This window comes from Xenopus laevis, chromosome 2L, assembly GCF_017654675.1.
Source record: "Xenopus laevis strain J_2021 chromosome 2L, Xenopus_laevis_v10.1, whole genome shotgun sequence".
Classification (NCBI taxonomy): domain Eukaryota; kingdom Metazoa; phylum Chordata; class Amphibia; order Anura; family Pipidae; genus Xenopus; species Xenopus laevis.
Window position 1 is genome coordinate 93,177,791 of NC_054373.1, and position 21,317 is coordinate 93,199,107.

General features: G+C 38.6%; 1 pseudogene; it reads left to right on the plus strand.

Annotated features, from left to right (window-relative positions):
* Positions 1-5,133: 5,133 nt before the first annotated feature.
* LOC108707511 lies at positions 5,134-16,429 on the plus strand (annotated as a pseudogene).
* The last annotated feature ends 4,888 nt before the right edge of the window (positions 16,430-21,317 follow it).

Below are 21,317 nucleotides of genomic sequence, written 5' to 3' on the forward strand. Positions count from 1 at the left end.
GTTTGTCCTTGTGATTTGTTGATTGTCATGGCAAATGCAGCCTTAATGGGGAATTGTCGTCGTTTAAGTTTAAAAGGTAATTCCTGGTCAGAACTGGTAAGGTCAATTCTGGGAATCAAAACAGTATCACCGCTATGGGATCCTGTAAGCACTTCTGCCTTGATAACATTTTGTCTCATGCTCTTCACAACCAACCGTGTACCGTTACATAAACCTTGCTTAGTGTTAGGGTAGGGGCACACGGCGCGATTTCGCCGCGATTCTGCGCTGGGCGAGTTGTCGCTGCGTTTTTTAAGCCGAAATAGCTTTGCTAACTTTGGCGCTGGCGTCAATGCAAATCGCGGCGAAATCGCTGCGCTAATTCACACGCGGCGATTCTTTTTCTACTGTCGCCCGGAAACGCTCAGCGAGGCAACTTCGGACGACAATAGAAAACGAATCGCCGCGTGTGAATTAGCGCAGCGATTTCGCCGCGATTTGCATTGACGCCAGCGCCAAAGTTAGCAAAGCTATTTCGGCTTAAAAAACGCAGCGACAACTCGCTTAGCGCAGAATCGCGGCGAAATCGCGCCGTGTGCCCCTACCCTTAAGGTTTCTTAACAGCATGACTATTGTTCCTACTTTGAGTATAAGATTGTGTTGTGGTAATCCAGCATTGTTGATAGTGTTTAAATATTCTAATGGGAAGTTAAGTTTCTCACTTTCGTCTTCAGAATCAATACAGTCAGTACTCAGAAAGACACAGCTTTGTCCAGGAAGTAATGCAATCACTTGGTTGTTTATCATGTCAACATCAATATTTTTTGGAGATAATATAGCCCGTTTTGCTAAAAATGGCCACCCACGCAGGTACGCAACCGGTTCCCCTCCTAGAGTGACGCTAGCGCCGCCATTAGACAAACTTGCAAAGGAGTAGCAAGATGGCCGACGCTTATACAGACTTTAGTGGGCGGATGACAAACTCGCAGAGGAGTAGCAAGATGGCCGACACTTATACAGACTTTAGTGGGCGGATTTGGCAGTGGGCGGATGACAAAGTCGCAGAGGAGTAGCAAGATGGCCGACGCTTATACAGACTTTCGTGCAGGTACGCAACCGGTTCCCCTCCTAGAGTGACGCTAGCGCCGCCATTAGACAAACTTGCAAAGGAGTAGCAAGATGGCCGATGCTTATACAGACTTTAGTGGGCGGATGACAAACTCGCAGAGGAGTAGCAAGATGGCCGACGCTTATACAGACTTTAGTGGGCGGATTTGGCAGTGGGCGGATGACAAAGTCGCAGAGGAGTAGCAAGATGGCCGACGCTTATACAGACTTTCGTGCAGGTACGCAACCGGTTCCCCTAGTGTGACGGTGAGCGCATCTGCCTCCCTAGATCCTAACCTTCCAGCGGTCGCCGCCTGAGTGAGCAGGAAAGAAGAGGCGGCGGGAGGCAGAAGGAGACTGTGAGCGCATCTGCCTCCCTAGATCCTAACCTTCCAGCGCATCTGCCTCCCCGATCCTAACCTGTTCTGATCCTAACCTTCCAGCACATCTGCTAATCGAAGGCCGCATCTATGTCTTTCGGCTGAAGTTGCGCGCGCATCTCATAGATCCTAACCGAAGTTGCGTGCGCATCTGCCTCCCCTCCACTCGGGACATAGATAGGCCTTCGGTTAGTATATAGGATGGCCACTCCTGCATTAGATTATCCTTTGTTTATTGCCCATTATCAGATCCAGACTGGAATCCCAGAGGCCCAACCAGCCATCCCCTCCCCCCACATGCTCAATGAATAGTGACTGCCTATGGCATCTTACAGCAGTCCAGCTGGCATTTTCCAGACTCCATAGATTGCCCATTATTCAGATTTTAAATAAAAGGGAGTGGGGGAAACAGGCTCTGTTCATTTAAATACCAGTGTTAGCCTGGCCTTCCTATGGGGTTGACACCTTTGCTAGAGAAAAATACAGCCCTTCCTATACTTTTACATTTTTCCCTATTAATGACATTGGCATAAAGCAAAATTCTGGCCAGATGGCAACCCTAGCTTTCTAGGGCCCACTTTGGGTTGCCACGTTTCTTTTGGTAAAACTCCGGACTGGAGGCAGGACCATGATGGAACAGGGGCGGAACTGTGACATTGCAGGGGTGGGCGGGTCATCTGGGGCTATGAAGTGGCGATTGGCCGATTGGCGCGTTAATCACAGGGAATCCTGCCCGGTTTTCCTAATTTGGAAAACCAGGCAAGCAGTTTTGATCCAGGCAGCCTTTCAAAAAACCGGGTTGTCTGGGTCAAAACCGGACAGGTGGCAACCCTAGGCCCACTAAAGAATCTGACATCTAGGGCCCAGTCTCAATTTAATCAGATCAAGACGGGCATAACTACAGAAGAAGTAGGCTCTGAGGCCTCCGGGGGGCAGGAGGTACAGGGAACTCCATGAGGTCCTGATTAATGAGCAATTTCAACATTGGTAAAACTGGTCACCCTCTGTATATGTTGGGGGCCCTAAAATTAATTTGCTTCAGGGTCCAGGATCATCTAGTTGCACCAATGGACAGAGACAATATACAGTAAATTGTCTTGTTATATAAAGTTATAAAACAGGTTATATAAGCTTATGGTGGAAAAAAAGGTCTCATGGGAATTGTCTCAGACTGGGGTCAGCAGAGTATGGGTACACTGAGAAATCCTATCCCTCTGGAACTCTGGCAGACGGGCACTCCTGCCTTAAATTATTTGAATTTTAGAAACTTGTCTCAGGCAGAAGCATCCTGCAAATTATCAGGAGTGGCAGTAAGCAGAGTCTGGTAATTTTCAGAGCCAAATTTAAGATGTAAAAATGAAATTTCAGCTCTTCTACAGCAGATATCCCCTGGTTACCATGAAGCTAGAAATGCCAGCATAATTGACCAGAAGTGACATCATCATAACTCCGAAGTGGTGTCATCTGAGGGATTATTTTGCCCTGGAGAGCTGGGGTACATTTAATTAAGTAGGTTAGGTGTAGGTAAGAGGCCCTCTTTTCTGTCCTTATAGTGTTAGGTTCCTCCAACAGAGTATAGGAGCCGCCACTTCTCCTTATCTTCATAAATCAGAAATCACCACTCTGGAGAACCAGTATCATCAATCAAGTGATTATTTATTCGGTAGCACTACATGTTTCGGATCTATCTGATCCTTCCTCAGGTGCCAGTGTTCACTGGGAACACTGGCACCTGAGGAAGGATCAGATAGATCCGAAACATGTAGTGCTACCGAATAAAGAATCACTTGATTGATGATACTGGTTCTCCAGAGTGGTGATTACATTTAATTAAGCAATAAAGTGGTGTGATGTAACCTTTATTTTAGGGTACCCAAATTTAGCTGTGCAACCCAAAAATTGTATTAAAACTAGTTATAACTTTACTTTAGTCGCTGTTTTTAATTGTGGGAAGTAATTTCCAATTTTTGAAGGGGAATATGAAATATGTTCTGTTAATTCCCCAATGCCAGCTTCCATTGTAGTCCCTACTGCCTGGTCCTGTCATGCCGCTAAAGCAACCCCCTCCTTTACACTAAAGTGATGACCCTGCACAGGCCTAATTAACCAGTACCTCATCCAATTCAAAGTTCAACCTTCCCAGGCTGCTAAGCCCACCAAAGTGGGGTACTTTAGTATAAGGGGTTCTAGAGGGCATCTGCAGATCTGATGATGTAACTCCATAGATCCATAGATGTAACTGCATAGATAAAACACTAATAATCTGATCTGCTTTATTAACTACAATACATTCCAGTTCATAAAACTGAATCACTGCTATTCTAATCTATGAACAGTAAGTGCCTGATATGTCCTGCTACAGTACTTGTCATTGAGTAAATAGAACAGACACTTGTGACAAAATTTAGAGGGTACACGAAAAGTGGTACAAAATAACTTTTGTAGTAAATGGCAGAATTAACACTCCAGGGAACACACTATTAATGTGTGGACTGGCACAATACTCGCAGGACCCGCGGGTTTACCCACAGGGTGGTGGGGTTCGGAACGACCGCACTCCCCCATTTGCTGGTGGTGGGCAGGTCTGAGTTTTATAGCCGAGCGCCTGCTTGCCCCGCCTCTTTTGTGACATCATCGATGGGCCGGCTTGGGTCTATAAAAGGAACCCGGAAGTCGGGCTTGGGCGGGTGGAGGGAGGGTGGATATCAGGCGGTTGAGGGCGGGAAAAACCCGACCCACAAATCACTAAAACACGCTGTTGCAGGGAATAGGAGTCTTGTAGTTGAACACTTAGGGCTTATTTATAATGCTGTGTAAAACACAGGAGAAAAACATCGCCAGTGATGTTGACATAGCAACCAATTGAACAATGTAGGTGGTATTGCATTTTGTTTTTAAACAGGTCACATTGTGAGAATGAGGGGATATTTACTAAAACTTGAGTTTATCTCTTTTTTCATTAAAACAAAAATTAGAATTTTTCCCTTTAAAAACCACATATTTATGTTGTGGAACCTGTTAGGAGTCATCATACTAGACTTTTAAAAGATATGGGTCCCATGTCAGTTGTGAAGGTAGGAATTTCAGTAGCCCACATTGAAGCTGTATTATTTATAGCAGGCATGATGATTCTGTTGGAGATTATTTCGATGACCAGGCACATTAATATTGCATTTGATAGTCTACACCAGAATAGACAAGCTAAGCTAAGTATTCTTTTTTTTTACATGTGCCTATAATGCAAACAATAACAAAGAGGACACGTCGATGAAAAACTAAGCGTGGATTGTGTTGTCTGCCCCATAAGCAAACATGCATACAGGAGGCTCTCCTCCCCGACTCCAGGGATGATGGAAGAGCAGATTCTAATTGCCAGACAAAATGTAACATAAGGGCATTCAGCTTGGCTAATATCATTAACCGAAAGATTGTGATTTCACCATTCTGATATAACTCATATATCTATAAAGAGTGGACACATACATTGTCTCAACTACAGAAAATGTTTTTTATTAATTTATACAGTCCCATTCAGGCACATAAAAGCCACAAAGGCCTGAGTCTAGGGTGGCATGAGTTTAGGGGCAGCAAACGCTTAGCCACATATGCAGAGAGATAAAAACATATGTCAAAATATCCTATCAGTGCAGTTTCCAGGGCTGCCAGTATGAAGTTCTGTTTGGTACAAATGAGCATGCACAGAGGTGAGGGACAGGGCTGGGTATAAAATAGTATGCTGGGATGGGGTGAGGGGCTGATTTACACCATAAGTGTTTTCACAGGTGAAGTTTCCCATAAAAAACAATAAATTGTTAACTTTCATTTTCTGACTTGTAGTAGTCTGTTTAAAGCTTGATGGTGGAGTAACTACTTTTGAGCAGGGATTGCAACAGCACATAATAAGGAGAAAAATGTGTTTTTTTTTAAATAATATATTTACAGTAATTATTGATAATCATGGCCAAATGTACAGAAACTTGTTTCTTACATAAAATGAGGCACAACTGCATATACACACTAAACGACTACCTTCCTTTTCAGAAACATACTGTATAGTCAAAGCCACACTTTCAGAGGCTTCTGCCAGCGAAGCACCAGCTCTAATCCTGTCCATTCATTCATAGTGTGTATGGTAAACCCTACAATATCAATAAAAAAGGAATGATCTAACTTCAGATATATAAAATTGACTAAAAGGAGGGGATCTGACTTCCGTCAGTCTTTAATTTTGTATAGGAGAAAAGAAGAAAAGTATCCCCGTCTTCTTAATCAATCAATTCTAACACAAAAGAATATATATTATCACTGTGTGATTTGTTTTCAGTTAAACCATTAGGTCACGTGATTCAGTATCCCCCTTTATCCCACAAAGTGCTAGTGCTTAACCTCAATAAGTTAACATTAAATAGGGTAAAACTAAAACACAATTAATTTTCCTTTTAAATATTGTGTGTATTTAGTAATTTCTAACTTATAAACAATTCATTTTACATTAATTAATAAATTACTAACAACCAGCTAAAACACCAATAAGGGTGGTAAAGTGCCACCAAATGTGATCGATTCACATATAAATTACTTAAAGTGCAATTATAAATATCTCTGATTCCAAGAAAAGGTAGGAAAAGGAAATTGGTAGAAGGGTGGAGAAGTCCCGTATTGTCTAGCTGATTGTTTTACTAACTGCGGGACCCCACAAAGGAGGAGAAGTCAGTGCTTCTGGAACCGTGGTCTCAATTCTATTTTAACTAGCACACAAATTCCAGAGAATTTATAGTGAAAACAGTAAAACAGGAATACAGATAAGGAATCTCCTATAATCTGAGCAGATCACTATAAAAATGTTTTTTATAAAAAGAACCCCCCAAGGTTTTATCTAAAAATGGCTTTCCATTTTCACTGGTTTATACCATTTTTAGATAAAACCTACAAGTTTTTTTTGATCTAATATGGCCATATTCGATCTAAGTAAAATCATTTGATCGATCTATGAAATCCTTCGATTCGAATGATTTAATTTATCGATCGAACGATTTTATGTTGGCTATAGGTTCTAGGAGGTCCCCATAGGCTAACATAGCAATTCGGCAGGTTTAAGGTGGCGAAGTGTCGAAGTCAAAGTTTTTTAAAGAGACAGTACTTCGATGTTCGAATGGTCGAATATACAAAGTTTTTCAATTCGAATCAAAGTCGAATTTGGCCTATTCGATGGTCGAAGTACCCAAAAAATTACTTCGAAATTCAAAGTTTTTGAATTCGAAAATTCACTTTGACCCTTAGTAAATGGGCCCCCTAGTGTTGCACATCCAAAATTCCATAGAGTTGCATGTGAAATTCTTAGAAGCTATACCCACAATTTAGCAGCCACTAAACCACAACCCCAATCCAATTATAATAAATTTACTATTTCTAAAAATGACCACAAAGACTATGCTTTTGTAGGATGGGCATGCACTTTTCTTATTTCATGTGTAATAATAAGTGAATGAATGGCAATTAGCAGGTGGGTCCAAGGTAGCAATCAATAACACATTATATTGCTGAATTTATATTGTATTGTGAGCCATTTACATTGTATTCCATTGCAATTGAATTTCTACAAAGCACAAGCTATCAGCCTCACTGTGCTGAATGGCTACAGTTCTAACCACAATGACTGTGACGACTAATGACATGAATAATGAATAGATCTGCATACAACATGACCAGAGCTTTATCAGTTTTGCCCAGGCGTCCATGTTGTTAATCTTAAAACGTTAACCATGCCTGTTTTTCACAGTGTGTGTTGAAAAGAAACTATAGTATGCACAGACCCTGAGGTTTCCCCAAATCGAATTACATTGTATATATAGCAGTGATGTGGAGAATCAAAGCAATTTTAGAAAGAAGGGCACAGTCCGTTGAAAAGGATTTGCATTTGCTGATCCCTTTCCAGTAAACACCGTAAAGGTAGTGTAAAATCTCCATAACAGTGTCACTCTCCACTAACGTTGCTGGGCTACAAATTCTAGTATAATCCAACAAGATTTAAACTGCGATGGGAGCTGTAGTCTAGAAAAGTTTGGACTGTATTCTAAAAAGTATATATTTTTATTTCAGCAACTTTATGGTTGCTGAACTACACCATTTCTAACCCTTATGTAATTGATAATGTGGGAAACGTAGTCCAGCAACATTGTGTGCTAGAAAGCTGCTTTGCAAGTTGAACGAGGGGTTTTAGCCCACTTCATAACTCCTTACTGTTTTTTTTTTTTTCCATCCTACACCTCAAAAGCCATGTTCCTAAGTCTTGCAGTTTTAAGATCTAGTAGAACTCAACAAGGCTGTACGTTTGGATTTATGGATAAGAATTATAAATATATTTTTATATATATATATATATATATATATATATATATATATATGTATATATATATGTGTATATATATATATATATATATATATAGATATATAGATATAGATATATATATAGATATATATTAAGACAATGCTATAGTGTGTAGGTCATGCCAAGTTTTTGCTTTAAGAAGGCTTTTACTGTTATGCATATTCAGTGGTCCTACAGTAAGTTTCCCCCAAACCTTTAGAAAAGATTAACATTTTACACTTTATAGCAGACTGAACCAAGGCTACTTTATAGCTGAGTATCATTCAAGGAATTAACCTTAAATATCCTAGAAAAAGGTCCAAATGCAACTTTCTTTCAAAAAGCATCTGGTACAAGTGCTCCTGCAGTACTGGCCGTGTACTATCTTAATATCCATGTTTAAAACAGCTATACCTCTTTCTTATGTCTGTGATAGGGGAGTCGGGTAATTCAGAGGTGCCCAGAACTTTACAGATTGAGGGCTACTCTTAGCAAATTTAGCATATCAGGGTCTACCACCTATTTTTACAATTATTTATATACATTTAGCCAAAAGAAAAACACATTATGTATGAACTATTTGTGGACAATGCTGGGCTGCTGTTATCTACTGGTCACCAGCTCAAGATCTACTCCTAGATCATGATCTACCTTTTTGTCTCTCTGGATTTGCCGATGATTCGCCTGTTAAAATAAGATCTGTTTTTCTCACCCACAGCATTTCAAGATGTTAATGTTATCATCATACTTGGATTTGGCTTTTCCTTTGGGTCTTTGAAGAAATTTGTTTTTAGTGGAGTTGCATTCAACTTTCTCCTCACAGCCCTTGGAATTCAGTGGGCAATCATTGTGAATTCTTTCCTTTTTCAAAGTAGCAAGCCATCCATCCAGGTACTGCTTTTTGTTGCTGCTGTGGTTATTGTCTTGCATTTCCCCTAGAATTAACCTACTATTTTTCTATTGTTTATTTGGGTCATGTTATTTTTGCATTCAATACCTAATAAATTAATTCTAAATAAAAGTGACCCATTAACGTTACTCACTAAAGACATAAGGCAATTTTTTTTTTAATTCTAGTAACCCAGAGCAATAAGCCATTTGAAGTCATTAGTTTCATTTGTGCAACACCCACTGATATTATTTATTTCCCTATATATATATTATATATATATATATATATATATATATATATATATATATATATATATAGATATATATATATATAGATATATATATATTCCACCATGCCTAATTATTCAGCAAAATAGGTTATAATACATCTCTAGTGGAAACATAGCTTCCCTGTAAAGATCCATTAACTGTCTCGGTGAGACCAAACTCCCTGCAGTGCATAGTCTGCCCTAAAATAGACTGTTATTTTTAATCAGTGTAATATGGCATTATGTTACCTGAGCGCCAGGCAGTAATTTCCTCCCAGCAAGCCATAACTTAAATAAACATACCTATATATTTCCACATAAAAATTACAGCTAAAGATGTTCATTTATTTTTATTTATTATTTGTATTAAATTAATATATAATCACATTGTACAATAAAATGCAAAAGAAAAAAATGACTAGTGACTTCACCAGTAGTGGTAAAAGTAATATATTATAGTGAGACATATTAATTCAATGAAAGTTAATTACCTGATTTCTATGAACATTTTAACATTCTGCATTTTTTTTATAACAAAGATTTCAAATATTCCCTGCTTTCTAGTTTTATGTTGTGTATAGTGATGGGCGAATAAATTCGCCAGGTGTGAATTTGCGGCGAATTTCTGCACTTTGCCACCGCCAAATAAAGTCCCACAAAAATTTGCTGGCGTCCAAAAATTTTGGACGCACGTCGGAAAAGTTTCTTGCGTCAAAACCATCGCACGTTAACATTATTTGGACTCCTATTGACTTTAATGCCAGCGTCAAAATTTACGCAAAATTTACGTCAGAATTAATGTGGGCGTCAAAATTCGAATTTGCAAATTTTTCGGCGAAGTGAAATGGGAGAAATTCACCCATCACTAGTTGTGTATTATTTTCAAGAGCTCACATTTCCTCCATTTTTCTTGAATTCAATAAAGAACTTCTCTGTACTGCTGTTTTGTGACATGCTATTTTCCTTCAGACAAACTTTATGCATCTTGTACAAAATGACAACTGCACTATCTGTCCAGACTCACTAGTGTTGCCACCTTTTGGCCAGGTTGAATGCAGGAAGAGAACGGAACCATGACAAAATGGGGGCAGAGCTGTGACTGCAGGGGATTGGCTGTTTGCCGCGTCAATCATAGGGAATCATAGGGAATCCTGCCCAAGGACTAATGTGTTTGAGCATATAATCTCAGAAAAGCACTGCGGAATATGTCAATGCTATGTATAAACATGATAATTATCCAAATTCTGATGGTTTGCCCTCAGAGTATTACTGTATTTATTATCAAAGCAGCATGAATGTAAATAAAAGTATTCCTTTATTTCCAGATTGTGCAAAGGTTTGATGGATGTGATGCCAGTTTTAATCTCATCTGGGGTTGTTCTTGGAAAGGTGAATCCAGTGCAGCTGATAGTCATGGCAGCCATTGAAGTACCAGTATATTGTGTGAACAGATATGTTATGGAAACTCATTTGAAGGTGAGTTATGAGCAGTCTCCACTTATAAGTCCACCCATTTTCTTTAAAGGAGAAGCAAACCCTTTATGTTAAAATCCCCTACCCTACATAGACCCCCTCCCTGCTCCCCCCAGTTTAGGTGTTACCCTCAGTTAATGCTCTTTACTTACCCCTCGTTGTAGATTCAGCACATCAGAGTTCACGGGCGCCATCTTCTTCGGGTCTTCTGGCGATTTAGCAATTTCCGTCACTGTCAGCTCATGTGCAGTTGTCAAAAACCGGAAGACTGCTCCAACTGCGCAGACGCCGATACGGCGCTTACTGCACAAAGATTACCGAAGAGAAGAAGATGGTGTCTGAACTCCGATGCTCTGAATCTGCAATGAGGGGCAAGTGGAGAGTTAGGGGCATTTACCGAGGGTAACACCTAGGCTTGGGGGAGCAGGGAGGGGGGTCTATGTAGGGTAGGATGGTAAGGGATTTAAATATAAAGGGTTTGGTTCAACTTTAAAGCTCACCCCTTTTGGGGTTTACTATGATGAGGCCTAAAATTCATTCATTCAAGTAGTTATGGGATGGCAAGCAAAAGTTTTATCTATAATGAAATGGTATAAAGGCTAAGCATAACCATTTAAGGTTCTAAATAAATTCTTGGAACTTGAAAGCTAGTGGTGATGGTGTGCCACCCTAATATAACAACACCCTAAACCAGCATGCCTTTAACAGTACTCCCCAGCTATATTCATTTTATAAGCTTTTTAGGTGAATATGTATCAGTGAGTGAAAGTTTGCTCTGTTCTCTGCCTTTGATATGTATGTTCTTAAAAATCTATGACAAGTGAATGAAGAGCTATAAAATCTCCTTCTGGCAAACTGTGGAGAGCTCTAGTTTCACTCTTTGATGAATATACCCCAGAAGTTTAACTGCTGAAGGGCGCGAAGTTGGGAATTCTTATATAATGAGAGCTTTCAGATGTCATTTGATTTAATATGAATCATTCTGGTTTCAAGAGCAGTAAGAAAGCGGGTATTAACCACTAATAATAGCAAACAATTGTATATAAATTGAAAATTACAATTAAAGGAAAACTATACCCCCAAAATGAATACTTAAGCAACAGATAGTTTATATCAAATTGAATGACATATTAAAGAATCTTACCAAACTGGAATACATATTTACATAAATATTGCCCTTTTACATCTCTTGCCTTGAACCACCATTTCGTGACTCTATCTGTGCTGCCTCAGAGATCACCTGACCAGAAATACTACAACACTAACTGTAACAGGAAGAAGTGAGGAAGCAAAAGGCAGAACTCTGTCTGTTAATTGGCTCATGTGACCTTACATGTGGTTTGTATTTGTTCACAGTGAATCTTACGATCCCAGGGGGCGGCCCTTATTTTTTAAAATGGCAATTTTCTATTTATGATAACCCAATGGCACATACTACTAAAAAAGTATATTATTATGATAATGGTTCATTTACATGAAGCAGGGTTTTACACATGAGCTGTTTTACTCAGTATCTTTTAATAAAGACCTACATTGTTTGGGGGGTATAGTTTTCCTTTAAGTAGTGGTTCTCATCTCGTGAAGAACATTTTTTTAATATTTTACCCAAGTGAGCATGATGCATGTGCATATCTTTGGGGCATATTTTGGATTAGCAGTGTCATGGTTAATTACCCCACCTTCAATCAGTAACAAAGTCAATAAAGAGAAAGAAAAATCTGATGCCATTTCAGACATTTTTTCAGTGCTAGGTACGTTTTTTGAAATGTTACCAATAAAATGGTTGCACCTGTCTGACACACTACACTTAACTGCTTTACATAGTGTTCTTTATTTTTGCATTTCTGTTTCGTTAAAAATAATAGTAATTTACATGGCCAGCACCAGTTAAGATGGGTTAGTGATACTATAAAATATATTTAAACACAATTTAAAAAAGTGATCCTGTTGTGTGAAACACATAATAGATTGCATTAAGTACAAAAAATGTACCTTCAACTAAAGGAAAAGTAGTAGAACTTGTTCAGTGCCAGATTAATACTTTGCGGCAGGGTTAGTGTCAAGTTGGGTGTTCTGCTTCAATACTACTATAGAGTGCTCATAGGTCAGTTGTTTTCTTATTTATTGCTACGTTTACCGTGGCTTTTTAATTACTCTGTAGTGTACAACATTGTGTTCTTTTATTTTTCTGTATTTGAAGTTAGGCTTTAATTTAGCCTCAGACAGTTGATTTGAAGGACACATGAGGGTAAATTGTTTCCTTCACTGGAGGTCTGGGCTAACAGAGTCCACACTCCAGTTGGGAAAACAATACTTTTTTTGTGCAAAAAATGTTGGTAGTAGCAACCACACCAACTCCAATTACTCCTGACAAAAGGAATATCATAAGAATTCATTTCAAATGAGATTTGAATTATTTTAAAACCTAGCATAAGCTTTGATGGAGCAAAGAGAGGATGTATTCAAATGGTTATAAATACTTAGGGGTACATTTACTAAGCGGCGGAAATTCACCAGAGACGGCTTCGCAGCCATCGCAACACTTCACCAGGCGAAAATTCGCTCAGACAGCACTAAATTACTAAAAAGTTTCATCCAGGGCACCGAACGCTGGCGAATTTTCTCTAGAGTTACTTTGGCAATGCAAATCCTAGCGCAACATCGTTAGGGGTCTTCGCTCAGGTTAATTTACATACGGTGGGAAATTTAAAGTTGAATGGACGTATATGTTGCAGCAAATACATTACATTACACAAGTCCAGGGAACCTTAATAAAGACAATAGAGTTGTTATAATGCCCTACACATGAGCCCACTGCATAGTCAATGTTCCATATGTATGGAGGAACCCGGTTACCCAAAAAAAATTTTTTAAGGACTTTTGCAGGCTATCACTCTGAAAAAAAGAAAAAGACACCAGCATTTTTTGGACTTGTAAGTAACAGAAGATTGAGGAAGATCTAGGTACTTCATTGCACTTCGCCTGGTCTGAGCTGGTGAAGGCAAGTCTGGTGAAAGAGGTAACGTTCAGTAAAATCCGCATCTTAGTGAATTTGCGAGTAACGTCCATTCGCCAGAGCGAAAATTCGCCTGTCAATAGAGTGCGAATGAGCGCTAGTGTCTGTTACTTTCGCTAGCGGAGTTATGCCTCACCTGAAGTGCCTAAAAACGGTAATGCTGGCGAATTGTCACCAGCGCTAGTCACTTTGCCCTTTAGAAAATTACCCCTTAGTATACATAGTCAATCACAATGGGGCCATTTTATTGAAGTGATACAGCATGCAAAGCCACTCACATATATATGTTATCCTGATGACAGTCCCTAGAGAATCGTAACAAGTTGATGTTTGGATTGGAGTAAAGAACCATTTTTTTTCAAATCTATGCTGTGAGTGCTTTCATTTGTTCTATATTATAAGTCAACATTCTATATAAATCACTGTATCCAGGGGCGTAATTACAGAGGAAGCAGACTCTGCAACTGCAGGGGGGCCCCATAAGGCCCTAATTAATGAATAATTTCAACATATTTTGGTAAAAAAGGACAACCTCTGGATATTTTGGGGGCCCTAAAATTAATTTGCTGTGGGGCCCACTAACATCTAGTTATGCCACTGACCATATCCCACTATATGCATGGGCAATACATAACAATGCAAATAGTTGGAGATGAGTTGACGGTATTGCTCGTCCCAGCCCCACCAAAGTCCATATACAGAGAAATACTGTAGAAGAGGGTTTATAGGATAAACTCTGGTTTAAAATGTGCATGGCTTTACTCCTTGCCTTCACCATTGTTATGTTATTGTTAAAAGATGGAAATGTTTATGGGGGGATGTTAACTAAAAGGGATTTCAGGATGGAAGAGGAGGGTGCTCCTGTCCCTTAATAATCAGTTATAGCAGTTGCTACATAAGGAGCACTATAACTCATATTTTCCAATGCATCCCAAGCTCCAGTAGCGTTAGATTGTATTAAAGCCTATGCAGACTAAACTGACCCTTCCAAAAAATGCAACAGCTCTAATGTGTGGTAAGGTTCTATCATGTACCATCGAAATTGGGATTTGATTGTTATATTTTTTTTTCCATTATTGTTCTTTTGCTTAGGAACACTGTTCATGTGGATGTTCTGGCCATCTTATAACTCTTTATGACTTGAAAAATACAACGAAAGAAAGAATGCCATTTACAATACTTATTTTTCCCTTGCCGTTAGTGCAGTTACTGTATTTTCATTATCAGTGCTTCTCAGCCCAAAGGGAAATCTTCAAATGGTGAGTTTAATTTAATTTCCTTGCTTCTGGATAGAAAGTCTGGACATGATAGGAGTCTAAGTTTGATTCCTTGTAATGACTGTTATGTCAGTGCCTTGGGTAAGCAGCCCTAAGCTTGGCAGCATTAATGAATGATGATTATATGTAATATATATGTAAGTGTGCTTTACCCTTTAATTTACCTATTCTATTTAACATGCTTTGCCAACCTTTTGTCTGCAAGGCATGATATACATATACATCATGCATCCAACTCACATCCAGAGCAAAGAATATGATGTATGTATCAAAATGGCATTTTTGTGTAGTTTATGGCAGGAACATTTTTTATATTAAACAAGGCAGTCACCCATTTCAACCAAGAATGCTAGACTCATCTTCTGAATGGTCTAGGCACAAATATACATAACGATATTTATCAGAGCTGGCAGTTAAGTTGGGTGTCCCAGATAGCTGCTATCAAGGATGAAAAATTCTCCTTGGCACATGTTACAGTGCTGTCCAACATCGGATTTAAGAGTGAGGGGGCTGCTGTATGACAGCACAATATTGCTAGATGTCTGTCTGCATGCTCACCTGACTTTATTCATTTATATACCAGCACCACTATGATCAAGCTAATCTCCTTCTGAATAAATCATCCACATTTAAGAAATCCTGCCGTGGAAATGGAAATGTAATTATATAGGGATTACACTATGCCTTAAATGTAAGAATAGCAACTTGAGTCCTGATAAAACAATTTGAGCTATATGGTATGTATGATAATGGACTGTTCCATCTGCCCTTAGAGAATCATCCATAATGCTGTGTTGGCTGGGGGTGTTTCGATTGGATTCACAGCATACATGCTTCAGTACCCATGGATTGCAATGATCATAGGACTTCTTGTTGGATTCATCGCTACACTAGGTTTCCATTACTTGCAGGTATTGTTTTTTATTATTAGCACCAACTCACATTCTGGTGCCACTGGCTGAGTGATGTCTAAAAATGCAAAGATCTTTAGGACCTGCACTTTACTCACCCAGGACCCTAACTAGGGGTAACAGACAAGCTGTTGGCACATGCCTTTTCTGCCTTCTCCTAATTTTGGCCCTGTCTGAAACATTGCTATTGTCCAAAGATTTAAAAGGCTTGTTTGCAATAAAGGATTTGTACATGTATACTTCATATGGTGCCAGGTAAAGTTTTGGTTTCTATGCTGCCATGTAATGATAATCTGAACTAACCAGCCTAGTATATTATCAGTTACATTTAATATACATTTTACATTATGAGTTATGGACAGACAACATGCGTCCTACATTAAAGGCTTTTAAACATATATAAGAATTATACTTATTCTTTCTACTCTGCTGGACATGTACTTCTTCATGAATCAAAAGTGAATGTTGACTCTCACTAAAGAGGGCAATTGAATCTGATTAAATGCTTAATTTTTCAGGGACCGTTAAAAACAGTCTCATTTGTACACGATACCTGTGGAGTTCATTACACATTTGGACTGCCTGGATTATTTGGGAGTATAACTTACATATTATTAATCATAACAGCAGATTTCACAAGCACGGCAATGTACGTTTTAATACTGTGTAAATGTGTCAAATAAGAGTAGCACAAAGCATTTTCAGTCATTAGTTGTGGCTGATGGGACATTCATGTGCATGGGAAGCAACCTAGCATGAGAAGCAAGAATTTAATTGTGCTAGATTTCCTGTTATATATGACTATTTTCTTCAGAATTTTAGCTGTTTAGAATATGTTTTAGGTTTTATTTTTCTGCATAAAAACAAAAAAGAAAACCACAGTACAATCATGAAAGAGATTTATTATGGTCATGCTAGTAGTACCTTCTTTTGCACCAAGCGATACCTGTGATTAGTTAACTGGGGCAAATACATGTAGATGCTTTCTGATGGAGGTATGCTGTAGGGTTTACTTCAAATGGGGCATTTGGTGATCCTTAATTCTTTCCAAAAGAACCACAGTCATCAAATCACCTGTTACCATCTACAGATGCTTCCCATTTATGTAAACTTGATATTGCTGCCTATGGTAGATACTCCAGTGTTGGACAGGCCTACCAGAGTATCTCCTGTTGGGCCATAGCCTAGAAGAATTTCCATCAGCTCCTTCCTTATCGGCACCATATAAGAACCTAAATCATTTTGCAATGTATCTGATTGCTGTGAGTATGGTTCCAGGGCGACCGGTTCTCTGTTGGAACCTACAGTATGAGAGCCAGTTTGACACTGTAGCTGCTGGCACTGTCATGTGGGCATTGTTCTGGAACATTCACTTCTTCTTAGTTTGGTTTTTAATAATATAGATAATATACTATTGGGGGAATGTAATATGCTTCATTAGCCCAAAAATCGTTTGCAAAGACCTATCCGAATGTTAGGGACCATGTTTGTGTCCTTTTTGACGGATTACAGAACTCAACAACCAAATGACTTTTGAGAACATTTGTCATCACAAAGCGAATTTTGCAACTAAATATTTAACAAAACTCCAGAGCAGAGCTAAACATTTGCAAAAATGCCATTTTAAACATCGCTTGCAATTTTTAATTAGATTCCCCCTTATGGATTTTGTTTGTTTTTTTATTTGAAACAATGCACCTAATCTCAGAACAAATTTGGCTTCTTAATTTATGCTACAAGTAATATATTTTGTTTTCCCATGAGCTGATTTTAACGAAATATATTTAAATTTACTCTGTAAATATATTGTACACCCCACTTCTTCCTGTAGACTGGGTTATCAAGCTGTGGTTGGTGTTGCATGCATCTGCTTAACGTTGGCTCTGAGTCTCTCCAGTGGAATTATTACAGGTTAGTGTTATTTCTGGCCTTTTGCTAATTACAGTTTAGTATTACTTGTATTAGTAAAATGCAGAAAGAAAAACAATGTGTACAAATGTTTTTATTTCTGTCACTGGGCATCATATTTAAATGCCATAGTAACTGTAAGCCCAAGCCAGCCAGTGAGCCAGTAATGCTCTCTTGAATTCCAGACCCTTCCTTGCAAAATACCATACCGCCATACAATTTGTCCTAAAAGAAACAAGTCCTACAATAATGAAAGATGAGGGGAATTGTCTTCTTACTTGTAAATATGCCCCTTAGCCTGCTTCCATGGGTACATCTAACATATGCCTTGCCATAAGGTGGACCATATAAAATTGCATTGTAGGGAAAACACACATACAAATACACATGGGTATTAATGCTCACATTAGAGGCAGCAAATTAAATGGATGGAGTGTGGGGGAGTTCAAAATAAACCCTCTGGATAAACCATCCAGAATATGGACCCAAGGCAAGCAATCTTTTCACTATAAGGAAAAGTAGACATAGTACATGTTATTTTCCTCCCTAAAGGCTTAAATGTCCTTCTAAACTCAACAGTGCCAATTATTAAACACAAATTTATAGAATCCTATCATTGTTCTATTTGTCCTAGAAATCACCTGGGTGTACAAGCCCTCCAAAACAATATTTATTTGTCACTGTAACCCAGATAATGGTGACTTCCAGCTCAATAAAACACACAACAAACAGAACAAACTATTTGTACTATTAATAATGGACCATCTTTGTATCAGTAACATACATGTGCACGTAGCTTTTTTTTAAATATTCGAAATTAATATAAAACGGTTCTAACTAATTTTCCTTTAAAATTGGTTTCCTGTTAAAGTGTAGGCTATGGAAGGCTCCCAAGGAATGGCATTTTTTTCATGATCAACCTTACTGGGAGGTAAGATAATTACTATGATTGTTCTTGTGTGAACAGGGATCCCCTAACAGATCATCCTCAAATTAGTTTTAAAATAAAAGCCCAATGAAGTATGAAGACAATCACATAGTAATTCAAATTTTTCAATATAATCCTCTTGTCTAGTTTGCCTCAATTATGTATCATTATCATTTCAATCTACCTTTACATTAGTATTCTTACAAGTAATGTATTTGTATAGTTCTTCTACTAGCCATGACTTCTAGTCTTCATACAGACTGTATTACAGGGATCTGTGAACTTCTGTTCTGTGGAGCAGTAATAACCTATAATATCTGTTTTGGTCAGCCAGAATAATTTAAATTTTACTTACATTCTAATGGATTGGTTATGTCAAATCTGCAGCCTTACAGCTTTATTTTAAACTTGATTTTGCTTTTTAAATAATGCATTAAAGAAATAAAATCAGCTGGTAGCAAATGTTGGTTTCTTGGGCTTTAATATCATTTATATTTCAACAGTTTCCCCATTTGGCTTCTCATCTGTGAACATGACAAACAAGAAGGTATACAAGTGGAGATTCCCAGTTGAAACACAGTCAAAATTAGAATGCTTTGTTCTTGTATAAAGTCTGATAGCTCATCTGTCTTGGGTGTGGAATGTGATGTTATATTCATGACATCTATTGTGTGAGAGAAAGTATAACTCTATTGATGCCAAGTGGAACTTGTTTCATACTTTATAATCTAAATGCATGCCACTTTATGGTAATAAACAGGATTTCTTTATTAACATGAATCGCTCTCAAGCTCGCAGATAAACATCTCCCAAATGTCAAAAGTCGCCTATCAGACATGATCTCTGCTGATCTGCTGAGCACAGACTTTTTCAGTATTATTAACATGTATTTTTAGAGTGCCAACATATTGTGCAGCACTTTAAGCAATGTAAATCCTCGACCTGTTTCAATAAAGACTCTTCTTTTATCCGGGGTGCCGCCTGATCTGTCAGTTAATGAAGGTTTCCTCCCAATTCTAGTAAAACAACTAATGATGCATGGTTTACACTAGACTAGAACATGTTAAGATAAACAAAGGTCCAGGCCCGGATTTATTCATCCCAGGGTACTTAGCGAGCTTAGCTCTGTGATTACCAAACCTCTTTACTTAATTGTTCAGGATTCATTGAGGTCTGGCATGGTGCTGAGAGATTGGCAAATTGCTAATGTGGTGCCCCTGTTCAAAAAGGGATCCCATTCTCGGCTCTAAAACTATAGGCCAGTTAGTGTGATGTCAGTGGTAGGAAAGCTTTTTGAAGGGTTAATAAAGGATAAGATACTGGACTTCATAGCAAATCATAATACTATGAGTGTGTGCGAGCATGGTTAATAGATCTTGCCAGACTAACTTAATTTCTTTTTATGAGAATTAAGGGACCTCAATTCTGGGATGGCAGTGGATGTGATTAACTTAGACTTTGCTAAAGCATTTGATACAGTGCCACACAGTAAATTACTGGTTAAATTAAGGAATGTTGGTCTGGAACACAGCATAGACTACAAAGAGTGGTGGTAAATGGAGCATTTTCTAATTGAACCAGTATTGTTAGTGGAGTACCGCAGGGCTCTGTACTAGGTCCCTTGCTTTTCAACTTGTTTATTAATGACCTGGAGGTGGGCATTGAAAGTACTGTTTCTATTTTTGCAGATGATACTAAATTTTGCAGAACTATAGGTTCCATGCAGGATGCTGCCACTTTGCAGAGTGATTTGTCTAAGTTGGAAAACTGGGCAGCAAACTGGAAAATGAGATTCAATGTTGATAAATGCAAGGTTATGCACTTTGGCAAAAATAATATAAATGCAAGTTATACACTAAATGGCAGTGTGTTGGGAGTTTCCTTAACTGAGCAGGATCTAGAGATTTTTGTAGATAACAAGTTGTCCAATTCTGGGCAGTGTCATTCTGTGGCTACTAAAGCAAATAAAGTTCTGTCTTGCATAAAAAAGGGCATTAACTCAAGGGATGAAAACATAATTATGCCTCTTTATAGGTCCCTGGTAAGGCCTCATCTGGATTATTAACTGTATAATCGTTTGGCGATGAAAATTGAGTTGCCACAATGCAACAAACAATCAGATCAAATTTATCAGATAAGGAACACATTCACAGCCCAACTAGGTACTCACTAGGTGGAGTTTTCCAGCCTTTCTGATCAATATCTTATCTAGCCTCATGCTTTTTGTTCCATAGATTGAGCAACAGGATGCTGTCTTGGTCTACAGAAGCAGTTGTCAGTCAATATCTGCCCATGTATGGCTAGCTTTTAAGAACTAATGCATTTGTAATAACTGGGGCCCCCTCTTAAGCCCTCCCAAACCACACCACTGAAGGTCCCCTTAATGTAGCCATTTGCTGTACCTTGTTCTGAAGACTGCCAGACATCATCTTGCACTACTTCATGTTCACTCAAGTAATTTACCTTATCACGTTTGAGTATATAATAAGCCTAGGGTCAGCCTTATGTCCTTTATAACGAACAGCCTGACCATAGCTTATTTATGAGATACATTCTTTAAAAAAATCCAGACCTACAGCATATGGTACTGTCAGCATAACACAAGGAAGAAGTTTAAGTATGTACAGGTATAGAACCTTTTATCCAAAATGCTTGGGACTTTGGGCTTTCCCGAAAAGGGAGCTTTCTATAATCTGGATCACTAGACTGTAAGTCTGCTAGAAAACATTTAATAAACCCAATAGGATTGTTTTGCCACTAATTTGGTCTCCTGCAGCTTAGTTACCATAAAGTATTAGCTACTACCTTATT